We start from the raw sequence: 21602 nt of genomic DNA, 5'->3' as shown, positions 1-21602 counted from the left end.
AATATGCTGAGAAATCGAATAGTAGACCCAGAAAGTAACATTAGCAGCATTTACTTAGATTATCTTGAAACTAAGACAGTCATAAGTTAGTCCTGTTTCTAGCAGATGGGAATTCACTCACCAGTAACTGGTGTCATGGTCAGAAATGCAAACTGAGCTTGTACAACGAAGGAAAAAAAGAAATTAAAATATGAATACTTCAGAACTTATTTTTATGATTATAATATGCTGTGTTAGGGAAGTTTGATGAAAGTTAAGGTAGAAACCGCAGTGTATTCCTGTTGCTGATTTGTTTGGTCTGTCCCCAAGCACAAATCTCAAGAATGGACTAGACTGGTAATTGCAGAGATGAGAACTGGTGGAAGTAGACTGGTAAAAATCATTAATTCCCTACACTAATCTCCATATTTCAGTTTACAAGAAAGGAGGGGAAGGGAAGCAGTATTTTGATAACATGATAACTTGGCTGAGATTTTTTTTGTGCATAAAGAAAAGCAAAAGAATGAAAAAGGGAAGACAAAATAATAAATGAATTTGCAATAAAATTCACCTGAGAAATACCATCTGCACATTCTAACTGTTAAAAGTACAAGTGGCATGCTGAGCTTGTTTTGATAGCTTGATGAAAAAACAGTGTTTATGAAGACATAGAGGAAAAGAAATTATTAAAGGCCAGGGACCATTTTTATTTATGTATGTAGATAAATATAATTGAAATAGAGATGAAAGTTACATTAAAATAATTGTTGCAATGATGAAAAATATTATGAAATACATAATTACATGTGCACTGGTACACATATCAAACAAAACAGCTGGTCAAAACATCAGCTAGTTGTAAATTGTTTGTTCAGTTAACTGTAAGTATTTAAACAAGAAAAAGAATATGATATTAGCAAGAGGGTGAGAGGTGAAGATGGGAAATTATTTTTCCTCACCATCAAACAGTGCTACAGTTTAAATAACTTCAAGATCTTTGGAAACCTTTGAAATAGCTGTGCTGTTCTGCTTTTAAAGAAAGCAAGAAAATGCCTCGGTGATGTTACTCAATTCAGTTGACAGAGTCAAGTTCTTCTGATTGCAATAAAGGATTTCAAAATGAGACTGTAGAGACACCTTTTGTTCCCTTTCTCCCAAAAACTATTTATATGAAGTAGAGCAGCTCCATGAGAAGGACTGAAATTTCGTCACTTCCTCTTCAAAAGAGAAATAGGTCTCAAGAAGGGTAAATTCAGGTATCACTTCTGATTGAGGTAGATGTTAGGTTCTGGATTTGACTTGAATTTACTTAACACCGGACTACCAGTTTTGCTGAAAAAATGTTGAAAATGAGATCTTTTCACCAATAAAAATTATGCTTAAACTAGCATGTTATCACAAGAAAAGTATTTTGGGGAAGCCACCATAATCCACCAATGTGTATGTAACAAAATAGTTTCAAAAAAATTCTGATGAAGGTGATAAAAATCCGGTAACAATATCCTCTGATTAATTAATACAAAATCAAACTTGTAAGTGTGCCTTCAATTACTGTCCATCCTACCCGCTCCCATATCTTACTTTTATTAGAGTTCTATTTCTGTGGGTTCTTGAAAACACAATATCTTGGAGTTAATTTTTTTTTAATGCGTCTTTAAGAGGGCTTATGCTGTGTTTGGAAAAACTGAATGGAATTCAACAAAATTAGAGAAGTTTTAAAGAAAGAAAACTCTGTTAAAACTCTACTCTTTGAATGATAATGTGCTGCATATATGGATTTTAAACTCTGATCTTTAGTTTACCATCTGAAAAGTTTTGTCTTGGTTCACAAAGAAAGCTGAAAAAAAAGCTTAAAGCTGCCAAATAAGAACAACTCCTTGTGAGGACCTATAGAATTTTTTTGATTTCAAGAGGCAGATACATATTCCATTTGAGGAAAAACTGTGGACCATATAAGTAAATAGAACACGAGGTGTTTTTATGCATGTTCTAAAAGCTTATCTTAGAGAGTTTCATTCTGTATTACTTAAGATAATTCTTAAGAGGTTTTTTTTCCCCATTTTTTTGGTTGGTTGATTGGTTGGTTGGTTAGTTAGTTGGTTTTTTGGGGAGCTGGTGTTACATAGAGCAAAATACCAATGAGGAAATATAATTTACTAAAATAACTTCTTTTAGGTTCACAAAGAGAATCACCTGCTATTTTTGAAGAACATGCGAGACATTTATTTCCTTTATTCTTTAAAGTGAGAAATGAGGGTCTATATAGGTATGTAACAATTATAATAGAAATAATTAATGGATGTAAGTAAAATAATTGCAACAGAAGCACAAAGGCAACAGTGATACAACAGCAGCAGAGTATTACAGTAATAAGTCACAGCACTCCAATTTCCTGAGCTCTGAAGAGAAACATGAAGGTTTGATACAATCTCATAATGAACCTTGAAGTCATACCTGATGAGGATTTAAAATTGCACTCCTGGGAGAAATAAGCCAGTGGAGGTTGTGTTGAACATCCTCCCAGTGTCCTAAAAGATATACAAAAGACCAGGTGACTGAGCGTGTTCTGAGGGTCTGTTAGCGTGGAAATTTTTGTCATTGCACAGCCAATCTTTGCACTACTTACTTTGGAGATTGTGTGTTGCTAAGAAGTCTTGCTCATTCTGAGTCACAGATGATGTGTGGACTTTTTTTTCACTATAAGTAAATATGTGGTCCAGCAACTACTGAACAATCTGTGGAATGCAAATAAGAAAAGTATATCGCTTTGGGGAAACTTTCCACTTCTTATGTGAGAGCTTTGCAACTATAAAGGGTAACTGTCAAAGACTCAGCAAATCCAAAAAGACTGAAGTTCACTGTCCTAAATCTAAAATCCTAAATTACTTCAGGAAATGAGGGACTTGTGGTAAGAGGAAGTGTAACAATATACAGAAATAGAATTTTTTTGGATGAAAAGACTTGGATTTCTCTCAGTATTTCTGTGTGCTCCTAAGTGACACTGCTTTGATTTCATCAGTGCTTGCTCTTTCCACAGTGCATGTTACCAGTAAAGCACATTTCTACACACAAAGGGCTTATAAAGCTGAACCACAATATCTTTATACAGTTAAAACCACATCCCGGTAAGTATGCAATACTGTAAAAGACTTGTCTTAAATTAATATAATTTCAGGTTTCCAAAGTAGTTTCTACATAATAACTGATGACAGTCACAACGACAAAAATCGGACTGCAATGTTAGTGGAAAATAACATAGGGGAAGAAAATTAGACAGGCAATGTAATGAATTAAAAAAAAAAAAAAAGAACAAAAGACCACATTAAAAATAAGCATAATCCCTGGGTTTGCTAAAAGCAGGGTGAGAGTTCACCATCTGTTTTATATTATTTTAATAGTCAGGCTTCAGTCCATTGTATTGTAAATTGGGTAGGTAATGATCTGTATTTTTACTTTTTCATTTTTTTTCTTTCCACATTCCTTCTTCCCTACCTCCACTACTTCTGATTACAAAACTGTAAACTAAAACTAAAAGGTACGTATATATATATTCATAAATGAATATATATAAATATAAATCCTCATAGATGTATATACATATATAAACTCAACATTTTCTGTAAATCTCATTCAGGGAGCAGACTGAAATGTTCATTATTTCACAAATATTTATGTTTATGTTTATTCAAAAATGTTCATAGTGCAGTTGCCCTGGAAGCTTGTTCCAGTTATATTTCTTACCTGGAAGACACCTGTTCAGCAATTATATGGCCAGCAGTACATTAGCAACATTGCCTGCTGGATTGCAGGTGTTTGAATCTATAGGGAGAAGGTCATTACATTACCATTTCTCTCCATCTGGCCTTAAGAAAGCTAAGTGTGTATGGGCCACTGAGATTGCTCACTTCAGAGGATATCTCCCTGTCCATTTATCATCAAACAACACATACCACACTTCCAGAATTTCTAAGATGCCAGCTATTATTAATTTCTAGTTGTGAGACTTGTTAAGTAGTACTGCTCTAAGTAAATAGATTAACTCCTTAGTCTCCATACACACTAGCAAAAATACCTTGAAATTCCTGTGTGTGCAATCCATTTGTTTGCTTGTTTTTACTGTAACTTATAGAAAAAAAAATGTTCCTTGCAGAAAGGTGGTTTTTACCTGGAGTTTTACACTGTCTGCTGGTGTCAGACCAACAGTAGAAAGGTTAGTAGCTTATATTTTAGTGTAGAAAGCCATGAGGCACGAGACACTGACACTGATCAGCTAAATGTGAAAGAGTAAGGGTATTTCTACATATCTTTCTTTGTTGCACTCACTTGTGATACATATCAATCAGAAGGATGAAACCAGAGCAGATATGTTTTAACTTCACCAAACCACATTATTATAACATTGTTTTTATAAATTCATTGAGAGAGAAACGTTAACAAGGAAGGAAAACTGCTTCAGCCACATCTTTCTTGCAGGAAATATGCTGGCAGTTTGTCACTGTCCAATCCAGTACTGAGTCTGAAAACTTTTTATTATGGCTACAACTACCCAAGTACCTCCCACTGTTTCTAAGCAAATCCAGATATGCAGCTAAGCAGATGACTATAGCTATGCCTTGTGTGTACAGAATGGACAAAATTTACCATGAGGAGAAGTTGAAAGGCCTAAATTTACAAATATATAATGGAATTTAATGAAATATCTTGGCTGAAATCAGATTAATAATTTTGACCCTTTAGATAGAAATAAATTGGAGCAACTTGTACAGATATAAAGGGGTTTATATCGAGAATTGATGTATTTATGGATCTTGCTGCATGATGTATTTAGTACAGCAGACAGGAACTTAAACCTCATGATACAGAACATCCTTTGCAGTCCTATCTTCTTACAGAGTCAATAAAGAAAGACAATATTTTCACTGGGATGATGGTCTCAAAGGGAAATTTTTGGCCTACAGGTCCCAGTTTTCTGTTCTTATGGACTTCAAAGAACCACATAATTGTTGATGTTCAAAAGGAGCTCTGGATGTCGCTCTCAAATGCCATTGTTCAAGCAGGTCCACATAGAGCAGACTATCTGAGTCCATTTTCAGGCAGCTTTTGAGTACTTCTGAGGATGGAGGCTCTGCAGCCTCTCTAGTAATCTGTCAGTATCACAGTAAAAACATGTTTCCTTATGTTCAAACAGAACCTCTAGTGTTTCTTCTTCTACTCATTGCTTCTTAAGAGTACTGCCAAGGATGCTAGTGACAAAATAAGTAACAGAAAAGAAACAGAGGAACCTTTAAGCATACCATGTAAAACTACTAGTAAAACATTTCTCTTTCTTCCTTTCTGTATCTCTATGAAAATGATTTTACAAGCTTATGTATAAAATTAGAAGTTTTTTTCTTGGACAAAATTATTAAAATAAAAATTTAGCTATGTAAAAAAGACACCATTTTTTTCTACAGCTTCCTGAGGATGGGAAATGGTGATGGAGGTACTAATCTATTCTCCTTGGGATCCAATGACAGGATGCGTAGGAATGGCTCAAAGATACATCAGGAGAGGTTTAGACTGGATATTAGGAATAATTTTTTTACCTCGACGGTGGTCAAACCCTGGAACAGGCTTCCTAGAGAGGGGATTGTTGGACCAGGCCTGTCAGTGTTTGAGAGACATTTGGACAATGCCACTAACAACATGCTTTAACTTCTGATCAGCCTTGAATTTCAAGCAGTTAGACTGGATGATTGTTGCAGGCCCCTTCCAACTGAAATATTCTATTCTATTCTATTCTATTCTATTCTATTCTATTCTATTCTATTCTATTCTATTCGCTTTTTTATCTTTTATTATTTTTCTTTTTTTCCTCCCCTATTTACTTTTGGGGGGGGTTGTTTGTTTGTTTTGGTTTGGTTTTGTTTATTTTTTGGGTTGTTTTTTATCCTCAAGAATCACAGAGGATATGTTGAGTTGGAAGGAACCCACCAGGATCATCAAGTCCAGCTTTTAGGCCTGCATAGGACCATCCCCAAGAGTCACACCATGTACCCAAGAGTCATATCATGTGCCCCTTTTTCTAATATCCAATGTAAACCTCCCCTGACACAACTTCAGTCCATTCCCTTGGGTTCTGTCACTGGTCACCTCAGAGAAGAGATCAGTGCCTGCCCCTCCTCTTTCCCTCATGAGGAAGTTGTAGACTGCAGTGAGATCTCCCCTCAGTCTCCTCCAAGTTGAACCTGGTTTGGTTTTGGTTCAGTTTTGTTTGGTTGGTTTTTTTGTTATTGTTGTTGGGGTTTGTTTTGTTTTGTTTTGTGGGGTTTTTTTTTACCATTTAGTATTGTTTTAATGCTAGAGTATTATTAAGTTGCTCCGCTGACAAATTCAGGTTTTTCAGAATCAGTCGTGCTATATAAGATCATTTTCACTAGATGTAACAATGGTTTATTGTCTCTTTTAAAGGTTGGGGAGGTAAAAAATTAATTTAATTTCTAAAGTAAGGTGCAATAAATCCAGTTATTTTTTGGTTTCAACAGCTTTCTGATAAGCTTTTGGGATATACTTAATAACATACACTCATCTAATCATGCCTAGTTTATATGAAAAATGTGACTTGTTACATTGGCTTTGATTTTATATTTTCAAACAAAATATTTGTTTTCATAGAAGAAATTCAGAATAACAATACATCTTAACAGGGTTGCAAAAATTTTAGAAGACAAATGTTTCATTCTAGGAGGAACCACTTTACAACAAACTAGTAGTTTTGAGAAATGGATGAGTAACACAATAAAACAGAAGTTCAGCTTATCTGCTGAGATGTTTATCTTCTCTCAACAAAATAAGGTCACTCTCTTCAGAAGAAATCTTAAAAATGTAATGGAGCTAAACAATAAATAGAAATGCTGTCTTCTCATTATCTTGCGAGGAAGTGTTTTCCTGATGTACTTTGTCTTTCTTACTTGTGTGTATTAGCTTTCAACCAATATATCCGTTCATCCAGAACTTTCAGGTCTAGGCAGAGGAGAATATTCAGTTGCAAAATTTGATAAAACAATTTTTTGTGAGTATATTACATGTTTTATGGGTGCATGGTAAGCTTCTAATGTTCAGCCAAAATGCTACAGGAATGAAAAAATACCATCTGTGTGTTATGCCTCAATTTTTCTTTTGTAACTTTTATGTTGGATTGTAGTGTATGAAGACAGACTTCCAATTTTAGTATATTTTTATGAAGTTGCAGGTTCTACCTGTTCAGATGGAAGAAGCAATTCAGGCATGAGAAAGCTCAGAGCTGAATTTACACTTCAGTTCCTACTCCAGCCTCTTTGCTTGCCTGAACAACCAGGGTAGGCAGATAGAAGGGCAGGAGAGTGGCAGAGTTGGAGTGGGAAGAGCTAGTGAGACAGAAGCACTGAGGGGAACTGGTTTTGTGTCTCATCAAAGAGTTCATCAGAGGGTATAAAACACAGAAAGAAATATCTTTCGCTCATCTTAAACAAAATTAGAGAGTTTGTGCTTATTTTAACAAATAATGCAAAGACATGATTGTTCTTAGTAAAGTATGAGCTGTGATATATCAGTATTTTTAATGCCTTCACTTCTAAAAGTATAAAACCCCACAAACTCATTAGTCTCTACATGTAAACACAAATATCTACTTCTTGTAATACCCTTCAGTTCTATTAAATTCAATACACAATTCTGTAAATGAAATATAAGATTGGAAAAGTGATCAATTTAAAATGGATAAAGGAATTAAGAGAATCTATTTGTCTAAGGAATAGTGGAGTGGAGCTCCACCAGTGAATCTCTTCTTCAGAATCCCTAAAACATTAGTCTTTCTACTTCAACTCTAAGCTCTGCCCCCAGGCTGAGCAGATCATGACCCGACTACACCTCACATAACTGTTGTCTATGCTGCCCTCTGAGAGCAATGCCAGGGTCTGACATTCCCAGCCACTATGCAGATAAGCAATCACAGTAAAATTACACTCACAAATTGTGTTGAAAAATTTACTGGGGTAGTTTTATTATAGCCTCCTTAGTCCTTCATGGCTACTTGTTACAGGAAAAGTCATAGTCTTGTAGGTGTGACAGCCACAATAATAAAGTTACCTGATGCTTGCCAATATAGAGAAACATGAAGCTGCTTTATTGTTCTTCTTCTTCTCAATAAGTATTGATATCAAATATGACACCAAGACTTCAAAATGGAAATACTTAAGGGAAAAGTAATTTCTATTTCATGAAAAGTTTCCATTTAAGTCTTATGGAATTGCAAACTGTCAGAAACTCTAATTTTATGCCTGTAGTTTGTGCAATATGACTTGTTGGGTTTCAGTTTGGCAGCGAGCGAGAACTCCAGCCACTGCTCAGTCTGCACCCATGGCATCTCATATCAATATTTTTGATGGGTCAAACTCTGGACAAAAACACATCTTCTCATCAAAGAGCAGAAGAGTTGCGACCTATGGATAGAGCTGTGATCCAAGTTCCTTAGACATTACAGGCAGTCATGGTTTTCTCACTGCATACATCTTAAATTAATAATTTCTTATCCAGAACCTACAGTCCTATAATTGTAACAGGATGTCACTGTTATCATTGCCATGTTCTGCATTTTGTGGTCATCTTTCAGTCAGTTAATGGAAAACTCTATGTAAATGTCAAATATTATTAAAGTTCTTTTGGATATACAGAAAGTGGCCCACATGAGGAATTAAGAAATTTTGATTTTTTTATGGACAAGCATTTGAAAGACTCAAATTCCAACTCTAGAATTCAGGGATCATAAAAGATTAATTTCAATCAAGAAAACTATCACCTCTGTCTGTGCTGGTGTTGGATCTGATGTCAGATCTTCCTCAGAAGGATCTACTATGTCTTCACCTTTGCCATCTTTTGCTGCACAGAGATGGTCCTTAGGTTCAATATAAGAGTTGTTTTAGCGTGTAATGCAGGCCTTTCTAAGGTCAGATTTACAAGGGACAAACAATAAAAAGCTGCCTTGGAAATTCAGGGATTGAGCTGGTGAAGCAAAGTTTTTAGCATAAATAGTAATTATACAACATACTTATTGACGCCTCAGAAATATTATTTTCAAGCAAATAAGCATATAAGACTAAAGTTACCTAATTTGTTATCAGGCCACAAGAAACAGAACATTGTTAGTTCTTTGGCCATGTGTGCTACTAGGCAGGTAAAACTACATGATTGCTTCATTTACCTGCTTCCTGCCTCATCTAGTATCTAGAATGAACTGTATTAAAGAACTAAATTAATTTATTTTTTAATAAATGAAACTTCTGTGAAGTGTGAAGCCAAAGTAGAGAAATGGACAGAAGAAAAGCAATGGTTAGCTTAATGGAGTAAATATCCCTATCTTACCTGTATTTATTCTGAGATTTGATAGAAGATTCCTTTTTAGTGTAAGTAATTTAAATCCAGATATTTACAGATGAAAATCAGCTAGATTTTGCTTTCCAAACCACTAATTAGAATTCCAGAAAAAATAGAGCATGTTTCACAAGAGGCTTCAAGACTGTTAAATATTTTTTCATTCAGATTAGGAATAAAATTTAAGCATACCAATTTACCCAAAGAAATACTGAAGAGGATGTAAGCTAAAGTAAATCATGTGGCTTTTTCAACCCTTTTTTTCCCCCCTAAATATCTTGTATCTGAAAAGAATTATACAAAAGTTTCTGTGACAGAAATCTTTCAGGAATTTTCACTTTTTTCTCCAAAATAACAGCTGAAACCCAGGGCAGCTGTCATATCCAACTGCTTAGTAAAAGAGGCAATGTAATCTAGAAGAATAGATAGAAAAGAGTAAAGCTGTGTGCGTAATAGCTTGATTTCAACCATTAAATTAAATAATTAAAAATAAATAAACAAAAATTAAGGGGGAATAGGGAGCGGTTGTTTGGAGAGAAACATATTTATGAGTTCATTTGGGATCATTGGACAGGTTGAAAAGCAAATTATTCTGTTTTCTGCTTCAGTTGTCTGATTTGAAAAATAAAAGAAGAATCTCTTCTCGTATTCATGTTGCAAAGAAAGAAATCTGATACATACTTTGGACAAATAAGGCTTTTTAATTGGATTTCTTTTTTTTTATACATGGTGTGATGTCTAGATGGCATGCTATGCTTTATGATGGCATGCTTTGAAATACCCAAGAATATATTGCATCATGAAGATGTATATTTTTAAATATAATTGTTTTAAAATCTTTTCAAATCTTATTTTCTTAATTTCTGTCCATTCTACAGGTTCCATTGAGTTACCCTGATTCACGTAGAATTTTTTGTGTATGCGTAGGTTTTGTGTTTACCAACTAACATTGAGAATTAAAGTTATAATACGTTATGTGTATTTTTGACTCCAAAATTTGTGATCATGCATGTCTTTCAAAAAGGTATGAAGGTACTATTCTGTTACACCACAGCAGACATTTTATTAATGAAATTTGAGACCTGATTAAGCAAAAGACATATACCTTGAGCTTTTTTTGCACGAAAAATTCACTGATTTCAATCAGACTTTTTTTCTGAACAATACTGTGCAGAAGCTTTGATGTCTATACTCATTCTTTCTTCTTTCCATCTTTTTAGTTTGTTTGTTTGTTTGTTTCAGCTGCAAATCACATAAATTTCAGATATGCCTGACTAATCTAGTGGTCTATCATGGAGTGACTGCATCAGTGAACAAGGAAGCAGCTACAAATGTGATCTACTTGGGCATCTGTAAGGGTTTTGATATGGTCTCCCACAATGTTCTTGCTGCTAAATTTAAGAGAGAGGGGTTTGACAAAGATTAGATAGATAAGGAAAGGCCTGGACAGCCACATCCAAAGAATTATAGTCAACAGTTCAGTGTCTAAGTGAAAATCACCAATGAGTGCTTACTCAAGTTCCCTCAAGGGTCCGTACTGGAACCAAGACTATTGAATGTCTTCATTTTTGGCACAGGCAGTAGAACAGAGTTCACCCTCAGTAAATTTGCATATTACACCAATTTGAGTGGTGCAGTTGATTTGCTAAAGTGAAGGGATGCCATCCACTGCCAGCTTGAAAACCTTAAGGAGTGGGAAGGCCAAGTGCGAGGTTTTGAGCCTGAGCTGGGTCAATTCCCAGGAACAAGACAGACTGAGGAATGAAAGAATTGAGAGCAGCCCAGCCAAGAAAGACTTGGGGTTACTGACAGAATTAAAATTGTGAGAATTAAAAATGGCAATGTGAGTTTGCAGCCCAGAAAACCAGTTGCATACTGGGCTGCATCAAAAGAAAGATGGTCAGCAAGTCAAGAGAGATGATTCCCCTCTCTCTACTCTTCTGTCATGAGATCCCACCTGAAGTACTGAATCCAGGTCTAGGGTCTCCAGTGCATGAAAGACATGGATCTTTTCAGAGGTACAGAGGATGGCCACAAAAATAGTCAGAGGACTAGAACAATTCTACTGTGAAGAACAGCTTGAGAGAGTTGAGGATGCTCAGTCTGGCAAAGAGAAAATTCTGGAAAGATCTTACAGCCTTTCAGTACCCAAAGGGGTATTGAAGAAGAAGAGAGAACCTGTTTACTGGGGCTTGTAGTGATACAACAAGGGGTAATTGTTTTAAAGTGAAATTGATCATGTTTAGATTGGGCAAGAGGAAGACATTTTTATGATGAGGGTGGTGAGACAGAGGACTAGGTTGAAGGTTTGGATGCCACCCTTGGAATTGTTCAAGGTCAGGATGGACCAGGCGTTGAGCAAATCAATCTAATGAAAGATGTCCATGCCCATATTTGAAGCTGCCTTTTGATCAAATAATTCTATGCTTCTGTATCCTACTAGCTATTCACAGAGATTGGTTGAATATCAGAAAATGAAAGCTTAAAGTTAAACTGGGCATCTGTCAAGTTCTCTGCAGTTGCTTTTATGAGACTCTACCTGGGTCTTGCCAGTCACTTCAGTTCATTTTTCTTTCTACTTTTTGCTGTAAAAATATCTCTTTCATTTATTAATGTTTTGCTAGTCCAGGTGTTGAAATCCCAAAACTTAGCTCTTTCCAAACAGTTTATTATTTATTTTCATTCTTTTGTGCCATCCCTGGTAGAATTATGATTTTATATCTGTCAATAAACTGTAGCTTACCCTTAGATAGGTTTACATTTTCACCTGTTCTGAAGGTTCAGTATTACTTCACAATTTCCATTATAATTACTTTAAATACTATTAAATTTATTGAATAAATAGAATTGCTCGTCTCCTTAGTGAATCAGGACATTTAACCAATTATTATAAATAAAGCTCAAAAGCATTGAGTACCTCAAGCTCCAAACAGCATCTGTGATCTGCACATACCTTTAATATGATCTATAATAATGAACAAGTGCACTTATTTGTAGTTATTTGGCAGCTGGATTAGCTTATCTTTGGAGGTCTCTTCCAACCCAAACTATTGTAAGATTCTATGATTCTACTCAGGAAGAAATTCATGACAGTACATTTAATGGCTACTTTAAATTTGTGTGGGCTAGAAATTGGCTTTTTTTTTTGAGTGTTATAAGCTTTCGTATACTCACTAAAAATGAAATTCCATCAAAACCATGTTTGTTTCAGAGCTGCTTATCCCTTGGAGCATGTAGACTTTTCTGTCTCAATCATCTGTAAAAGTTTCTCAGAGCAAGGTTGCTAAAATGAAACAGCTGAATCTTTCACCTGTACAAAAAATGACTCCATTTCAAAATCCAGGAATTTAAAAAAACAAATGAACAAACAAAAAATCCCCAAACAATGACTCTTACAGGTATGAAGTTAGTTTTTTATAGGTACATTAGACCCATCTTTGGAGTTTGAGTGTTTCCATCCAGAAAAGTAAGATAAAATCTCTGCTAGAAGTATCTCTTTGATGCACAAAACATATATCATAGAAGTGAACTGAAGGTTTTTAAAGCAAAGAAAATTATGGATTATCTTTTTTCTTGTTTTTTATGTTAATTATGAAGAGATTATACAAAAAAAGAAGTTTTTTGAGTACTTAAATAAATTGTTGAAAAAACTCGGAATTTTAAATATTTCTCACAAACTACGCTTAAAGCGTATGTGTTGTGAATGTATATAAAAGATAGGCAGGTCGTCTCTTCCACTCCGTCTGGATGTGTCATTGATAAATTTCTACTAACCCACTTTTTCTATTTCCCTTCCATGACACCAGGATCCTTTTTTCTTCTACATAGTGCAAAAGTAATCAAGAAAATGCTGTGCAGAGACTTTTTCCTTGGGTGTTTTTTTAATTTTTTTTAAGAGAAAATTCTTTGAACCTTTGTGGTAAGAAACACATAGAAATGTGTTACTCAGATGTAACTGCTGGCTTTCTTTTAATCCTTGGCCTCTGAAAAATGTGAGTTTTAGGAATGATTTTCTAATTATATATTTCTAGGTACACTCCTGAATGACAAATAATGCTTTAAGACCATAAAAATGCTGTATTGTACTTTGGCAAACAAAAGGAAAGATAAATATACATTTGATCAAAGTACATTTGATCAAAACTGTACTGAAGTAGCTAGAGATATTACTAAAGTGAAACACTTTCTAAGAATATCAAAACCAAGGAAACACTCTCCTCCCTTCTCCCTTGTTTTCTGAGCATAAAAACAAAACAAAACAAAATAAAATCCCCCTGCGCATATAATAGATTACAATAAAATACACCACTAAAATGACAATAAAAAGACAATAGTTATTCTTTCAGTTTCTTAAGTTGTCTGTTCCAACCTTCAGAAACAGCTTCCACTGAACAAAAACTTTAGTGCTTGCAGAAAAAAAACCCTGGAATATACTGATATATTATTATAGCTATAAATAGGCTTATTGATAAATTATTCTATTACATATGTATGTATGTATATAGACATATATTTCCATATAGCCTAGTCATTCTTAGGATATCGTTTATGTAGTAAGCCTGTATGAGAAGCCTCATATTGCCTCCCAGGATATAGTGCATTTCTCTACCATGTAAATACCTGAGAGCTTATCTTTCTTTATGAAAATGGCCTTGAGGTGTGATCTTGAACTGCTTGGAACTTATCTTCACGCAAAGCACCACTAATAGATAGGATTATTTGACACAGTGAAAGTTCATACGCTAATTTTCTTCAAGTACCATATTTTAAATCTGGACCTCTTTTCCACACTAGTGTAGATGAATACACAAAATATGCAGAAATCTGTAATTATGTAATGTCATTACTGGCATGCAGTGAGTAGTTTATTATATTACAATTCAACCTTTTTAATTATGCCATGAAATAAATATTATCCTACTATGTTATTAAACAAATTACTAAAATCTGCCCACTCACTAAATAAGTCAGGCAATATAATTGAACATAAATAGCTCCTGGTACCAACCTAATCTGTTTAGATAGCAAAAACATTCTTTTCATTTCTCTTGCTAAGTAGAGAGCTTTGGCAAGTCAGGAGAGGCTTCAGAGAATTTTTCCATTTCTTTGTAAACTGATATCATATCCTCTAATTATCTGAACAGGGAAAAAAATCACAGATGTTGGTATTTAATGAAAAAACAGTTAATCTAAAATCACTTCTTAGAAAAGCTTGATAAGATGTGAGTTGCTTTCAATAAAATGTAACCCCTAATGTATATATGTGTTGAGTTTAAAAGTGCTATTTAGTTTTAAACAAATTTATCAAAAAAAAAAATTGATGTTTCATGAAAATTAAACATAAAGTTACATTGAATAGCCTCTTAACTGAAACTTTTTATTGAAATATGCAACTATAGAATCTGAATTGTACTGTATTTCTATTCAAAAAATAAGGATTACAAGAGGAGCAAAGATTAATTTGAGCTATTATTCTTCCAGGAAGAGATACAACGGAAGATTGAATGAAAAATTTTGTATGAATCTGAGTCTAAAGTAAAGTGTAAAGGCTTAAAATCTGAGCATTATGACAGCTTTTGAAACTTCCTCCATTAATATATGGACTGAGAAACCATCTTAGATGCTTGGGATTTAACTTTACATTTATTTCCTCTTCTCTGAATTTAAAATAGTACTTAAAATACTGGTGCAATGTGAAACAATGAACTTTCCCATAACTACCTGTGGCTGAGGTTTTGTCAGACATTGAAATAACATTTCAGCGCAGACTGTCGATATTTCTCTTCTTTTTCAGGTTTGCCATACTAAGCTGACATTTCATGTCATTAAAAATTTTTATTGTTTTGTATTGTTGTTTTATGTTTCTATCCATACAGAAGGGTTTTAGACAAGATCTCAGAAAACCTGATAGAACCTTTTATAATAAAACAAATAGACCGTCTAAGACAGGAGGAATGAGGTGGTTTTGCTGCAGCATGGGGCAGAGTGTCTCATCCTTTCCAAGCAAATTCCTACTAGTATACTTAAGGGAATCCTGTTGACTCCTCTTTTTATCTGTTCTCCTATAGAATGAATAGCAAGATCATAGTCTTCTTGTGTGTTTACTGTTTGCTCTTAACAAAGAATGATTTATGGTTTGATCAAAGTCTATGTTTAAAAGTGCCAAGAGGAAGGGAGGGGAGGGAGGGGAGGTTTGGAAAGGGAAGAGAAGGGAAGGGAAGGGACAGGAATATGTGACAGTCCTCATGGATGTGTATATACAGATACATCATTTTGTGGAAGACTGAAGTAGATTATATCTAAATTTCCAGTTGCCTTTGTTACTTGGTCTACTGCATACTACTATTCATCTCTACAAGATACCGAATTGCAGAGGCCAGAAGTTGCTGGTGTAGCCATTAATTTTGTTTCTCCTTGAAGTCGATAATGCTGGTAGAGGGAAAATTAAGGATGGAGATTTATGCAGATCAGCTCTGTTTAATACTGTGTGCCGTATTTATGGTTCTCTCATCTGCAGATAAGGCAGTAAAAGACAAAAGTTGGTGCAAGCTGAAACATTTTGAAAGCTTTGCATACAGATATTTATTTGTTGAAGACAAAATGTTTGTGGGGAGCATACAGTTTCTGATCACAGGTGATAAATTTCAGTTAAGGAATAAAGAGGTAACCAGTGAAAAGAGCTGTTTTTCACATTATGCATCAAATGTAATTTTCTCACTAAGCACTGCTATTTTGTCTGTTTCCTTGTTTTGATATTTACTTAGTAATAGATGGATTTTTTTATGTAATATTGAACTCATACAGAAAAACCTAGGCATTTTAAATATACAAGAAAGATTTGTCCTCTTTTTACTGTATATTTCTAGACACTTTCACCTACTGTCAATACATTAGTACAGCTGCAGTCTTGTTATAATAATACTACAAGCCAAAAGCAGTCTTTGCTCTGTTAAACTTGTCACTTTTGGCAGCTCTACTCTTTTTTTTGTCATATTTCTCTTCCTCAACTATCTGCTTGATGCAAATAGGAAAAATGAGCTGTCATTCAGTATGAGAAAGACACAAACATATTAAAGTGGATGCAATGAAGAGGTACAAAGATGAATAAAGGACTGGACCTTTATCAAAAAGGAGAGGCTGACAGAGCTGGGACATTTCAACTTGGAGAAGTGAAAGCTCAGGTGTATTTTATCCATGTCCATAAACACTTGATGGGGAAAGTAAAGATATCACATAGTCCTGGGCAACCTACCCTCGATGTCCCTGCTTTGAGTAAGAGGTTGGACAAAAAGTTCTCCAGATGTGCCTTCCAGTCTCTGCAATTTCAATGATTGTCTAATTAAATAATAAAAAGATTATTGAAAGTAAATATGAACCCAATAAAAGACCTAGCACTTTTTAAACTAGTAGAGAGGAAAATTTATTCTACTGTTTGTAAAAAAGGCAAATTTTATGAAAGTTCTAAGTTATGATAAAATTTAGTAGGTCTAGGGCATTTTCTTAGAGCACGTAAATTGACCTTAATTTTGAAATATGTCCCTTCAGGATTGCACCAGCTATGTGCATAGTGCCAAATTGTAGGAAATTTTAGTATTGATGTTAGCGAAATGTAGGCTGAATATGTCTCCCTCTTTGGAAAAATACCAATAAGGATTCTGAGAAAGAGAAAACTGTAAGTCTCCTCATACCTTTACAGAGTATAAAATCTGTACTATTATCTAGTTTCTTTCAATGTGTACCATTTCTTTTTCATAAACAAAAAGAGGGAATGTTCCCTTGTCTCTGCTTAGGACACTTCCCTATACACTTACTTTTACTAAAATAAAAATTATTTTTCTATATGAAATTGTTATCTTGTGGTTTTCAAACAAACAAACAAACAAAAAAACGCGTGACAGCCAGACAGACAAACTCCCTCTTTGTTTCTGTTAAACTCTTCAATTCTATCCTTTCAAGTATCTTCCTTCAAGGGTTATTGCTGCCTTAATTCAGTGAAAATATTTGTCTTCCATGAACAGTGATTCCTGCTCTTCCAGATTCGACTTACTAGTTAGCAATACCTATTTCTCAAACTTTTCAGTGTGTCAAATGACTGTGCAAACCCAACCAGCACCCCCAGCCAAGATCTAGGGAATCTGAAATTATATGACACCAAGTAACTAAGAAATAGAGATAATGTGCTTTCTCATGCTTGTGTATAAATCAGTAAGGCTAAATAGTTGGTATTTACCACCCCGAGCAATAGACAATAAGGTAATTGCTAGTCTCAGTAATGACTGAATCCTTGAATTCAGCTAGCAATCTGTGAACACAGTAATTAATGTCTTGCATAACACAGCTGCCAAAAGCACTTTTCTTTCTGACGTGAAGTTTTATTAGTCATTTGTAAGTGATTAATGATATCTAAGATTTTGTCACTTCAAAGAACAAAGGAAGCTTCTGATGCAGCATGTGTATGGACCCTAATTTGATGGGTCAATGAAAGTGTTTCTGCTCCTCTTCTACATTTGTTTTCTGTTTGCCTTTCTGAAGCTACATAGTGAAAAGAAATTCTTGTGCTATGAGGAGATACGGCCAATTTCAGTTTAAAATCACTTTGATGAGGCTTCTCTTTGTCATCAGCTTTGAATTAATCTTTAAAATAAATGTCTTTAGAAAATTGTCTAACAAAGAAAGTTATTTAAAATCTATCTCATCCAGGCTAATATCATGCTGAGTAATTAGATTACATTTCTGTGCAACTGTACCAGTCTTCTCTTTTATAAACCTTTTCCCAGATTCAGAAAAATATTCACATCTCAAAGATGAACCTGACTTTCTAAAGTTCTCCAGAAAAGTTATGTTACTATCTTTGTTTTAAAATTTCTTAGGTGCATCTTCGTCCATATTTATAGTTTACTATTCATTAAGGAGAAGAAAAGTACCTTTTAGCATTTCTAATTATTGATTATGTTAATATATGAGAAAACCCAAACACAGTAAAAACTGAGATAATTGCTAAAACAACTCCTTCAAATCACTGAATAAAGAGGAAAAATCAGCTTTAATATTAAGGGGTTCACGTACAACAGCTAACAGTCACAAACATTAGAGACAAGGCCAAATGATCACCCATCTGTTACTGAGTAAGCTTAACATTATGATCATATATCATGATCCACAAAATATGCAAACTTTACTAACAGCCACAGAAACAACAGTAGCAAAAAAAAAGCTTTTCAGCAAGGATGAGAAAATATGATCTTGATCACAATATATTAATAATTGATATTGGCTGCGTTTGAGTTGTGAAAATATGTTTGACAAAGTTCCATATTTTTTTGGTCATTTGTTTTGTTTATTTGGTTGGTTGTTTTGGTTTAGTGTTTCTGTTGTTAGGGTTATTTTTTTTCTTGGGATTTCTTTGTTTCTTTTTTTTATCTGTACAGAGATCTATTTTAATGGAGAAACTTGTTTTATGTGAAACTAATTTCTCACAAGTTCTGCTCAAATGATTTTGAAATTAGAAAGCCATTATTTTGAGACTGAGGCCAATTGAAATCAGTTTGTGCCTTTCAATTGATTTAAAGGAGTGATGCCCTGCAATTCTATTACCAAATTATTTGTGATATAACAAGCTTCCTTCCCTATTTGGAGGCTTTTTTTCTACTGTATATTTTTCTGTATGTTTTAATTGACCTTACAAAGTCATAGCAGTAGCATTGTATGTAATAAATTCACTTTACTAAAAAGAAAATAAAGTTACCATTGAAAATCACTAATCTTTTAAAGGAAGTTCACAAACTGTCGTGACCGTTTCATGACCAGTGGTATAACAGAGGTTGTGTAGCCAAGCAAGTACATTCCAAGCAAATCCTGCTAACAGCCAAAAGGGTTCTCAATTAAGTAGAGCAGGTCTGAGGACAAACAAAACAATTACCTAAGTAACCAAGTGATACTGCTTACAGGGAAAGGACACTGACAATTTAGGTATTACTGCAAGCCAAGCAGTTTTCAGGAAAGAGATGTTTCTTACCCTTAGTTCTATTACCTCCTTTGCATGAAAAGCAATTTAATTTATCTTTTGAATTATATTCTCCTATAAATTTTATAGGTCATAAAAGGATAACTTTAATCTGGACTCTGTGTAATAAATGTAGCATTATTTTCTGAGAAGGTTGAACTCAAAAACTTGAAAGTATACACTACTCTTTTTTCTTCACATTCTAGTGAATTTCAACACAAAATAACAATTATAATTCCTATAGAATAGGGATTATGAGATAGATATTTTAAGGAGTTATAATGGGACTTTTAAATAAAAATTTCATACTCAACATATACTTTAAAATCATATTTTTTGTTCCAATACATGTAGTTTATTTCTCTGGTAGCTAATACGCCTTCAGTAATCATCTCTCTCTGCATAATAGCAGACAGTTCTGGAGCATCAATTAAATTGATTCATGAATAAAAAAAAGGATGAAGATTGAGATGTGGGAGGGGGCTAGGACTAGGGAATTAGAATTTTGGGGATCTCAAACCATGACATTTTCATATACTCTTATGTAGGTATATATTATTTATGCTCTTCATATTTATTTCCATATATATATGTATCCTTATATCCTTAATAAAAAAGGAATTATATTGTTTTAAAAATTTTAAATATGTCTAACTTCTTCTTTCCTATTTTCTTATAATTTCAGGTTGTATTGTATATCATGCTCCTGAAAAGAGAGCACTATGTAAACCGAAGGAGTAATAGATGAAAAAGCTCTATATCAGCAGTTTAAGTTAAATTTGCTTTTTTCTGTTGGAAATATTTGTGAGATATTCATGCATATCCAGGCTTTCTAGATGAAAATATTCTTGTAAAGATACTTTGAATCACATCTCTGCACAGTGTTCTGCACTCCATTCAGCAAACCCACCAAAATCCGAAGTTTCATTTTCCATGATAGTGGAGTCTCTTCCCTGTGGTGTCAATTTTCCAGTTATTTAAGCACTGGTCTCCCTGTAGCACCAGATGCAACTGACCAATAAGAAATAGTTGGTGTTCATTTTAAAGGTTGTACATTTCCACTTATCCTGCAATCAAGATGCTGTTCCAAGTAGCTCTTTTGAAACTGGAAATATGTATGCCAAATGGACAAAGAAAATCACGGGGTTCAGAAAGACGGAAAAGATTGAAAATCAATATCCCTCCTAAGCCTGAAAGAGGAAAATAAATACCCCATACGCAACTCAGAAAACAGTTTTTCCCTCTGTACTTACCATTTCTTCTTATTTTATTGCAGTGTCCTACACAAGGGTATATAACACCTACAGCCATCATGAATTTGTCAACAACAAACTGTGTCAAACCAATCTAATATCTTCCCATGACACAGGAACAGCCTCGTGGCAAGAGACAAAAAAGATGTCATGTCTTGACTCTGGTGTAGTTTTTGATGGTCTCTCATGACATTCTTTTAATGAAGTTCAGAAAATATAATCTGGTGGAAACTGTTACACAATGCAAAAATTTTTCCAAAAATAGCACAACTGTTTTACTAGCACAAAGAAAGGATGACTAAACTGAGAACCTGTATCTGCAGCCAGAGAATATTGTCAGGGTTGACCAGATAATGCAGGAAATAGTGTATTTGTTAAATTTTCAGATATACAAAACTGGAAAAAGTTGCCAGGGCATTGAAAGGATAAGAATTCAGAGGGCTCATAATGAACAGGGAAAAAGGTTGGGAAAACAGGATACAATTTATAAGATATGAAAAAGAGTAAGCACAGGAAAGAATTGCATATCAATAAAAAAAATACATGTTAAGTGGGTAATATAGGTGCATAACAGACCTACAGATCAAAATCTGGGGAATAAACACAAAGTATCAATTTTTTTTTTTAATTGGGAAAAAAAGAAAAGAAAAAAAGAAAGGTAAACAGCCTACCTATCCCATTCATTTCAGATGAGTAAATTGATCAACCTGATTAGGCAGGTGAACTAGATTTTATAGAGAAAACCTAAAAGCCTATTAAAAATTTCACTAACATTTGTCCACGCACATCTGCATGCTATACAATGTAATATTGACAGGACAATAAACAAGTGATAGGGTTATATATTGTAATAAAATAATAGAGAAAACCTTCACCTATCTATTTTGAAATTATCTAATGTCTATTTTTAAAAGATTTTAACAAAAAAAAAGATAAATTGTGCTAGTTATACTTCTTTCAACAGGTTTCAAGGTAAATCT

The sequence above is a fragment of the Pipra filicauda genome, unplaced genomic scaffold (genome assembly GCF_003945595.2).
Source record: "Pipra filicauda isolate LSUMZ 115617 unplaced genomic scaffold, ASM394559v2 scaffold454_size905958_pilon, whole genome shotgun sequence".
Lineage (NCBI taxonomy): Eukaryota > Metazoa > Chordata > Aves > Passeriformes > Pipridae > Pipra > Pipra filicauda.
This window is presented reverse-complemented; position numbering follows the sequence as displayed.